Below are 469 nucleotides of genomic sequence, written 5' to 3' on the forward strand. Positions count from 1 at the left end.
AAAAGAGAGACAATCATAGAATATCTCAAGTTGGAAGAAATCCACAGCAATCACTGATTCCCACTCCTAAAAAGAGCTGTGAACTTCCAAATATCTAAGAGATTATCAGATCATAAGGAGTGCATCTGCCCAAATGACAATAGAAAAGTATTTGGAAAGGATATGACAGAGGCATAGCAGTTAATATTTCTCTTTCAACACTTCTCATAACTGGAAAAATAAAGTGAGACTTCAGATAGCCCAGTTAATAGCTACAGTAGAATAGCAATATCATTTTGGCCTCATCTTTGTTTTCAGGAAGATTATGAAACCACTATAAAGGTATTACCTCAGTCATACTGGATTGAAGTTTTCAAGCAAGGATGACTTTTGAGCTGACAGCAACACACCTTGCTTTGTTTCATATGCATATGTCTGACATCCATTAAATCGTGGCATAAAATACATCTTCTAATTTGGAAAGCAGCAA

This window comes from Meleagris gallopavo, chromosome 1 (assembly GCF_000146605.3).
Source record: "Meleagris gallopavo isolate NT-WF06-2002-E0010 breed Aviagen turkey brand Nicholas breeding stock chromosome 1, Turkey_5.1, whole genome shotgun sequence".
Classification (NCBI taxonomy): domain Eukaryota; kingdom Metazoa; phylum Chordata; class Aves; order Galliformes; family Phasianidae; genus Meleagris; species Meleagris gallopavo.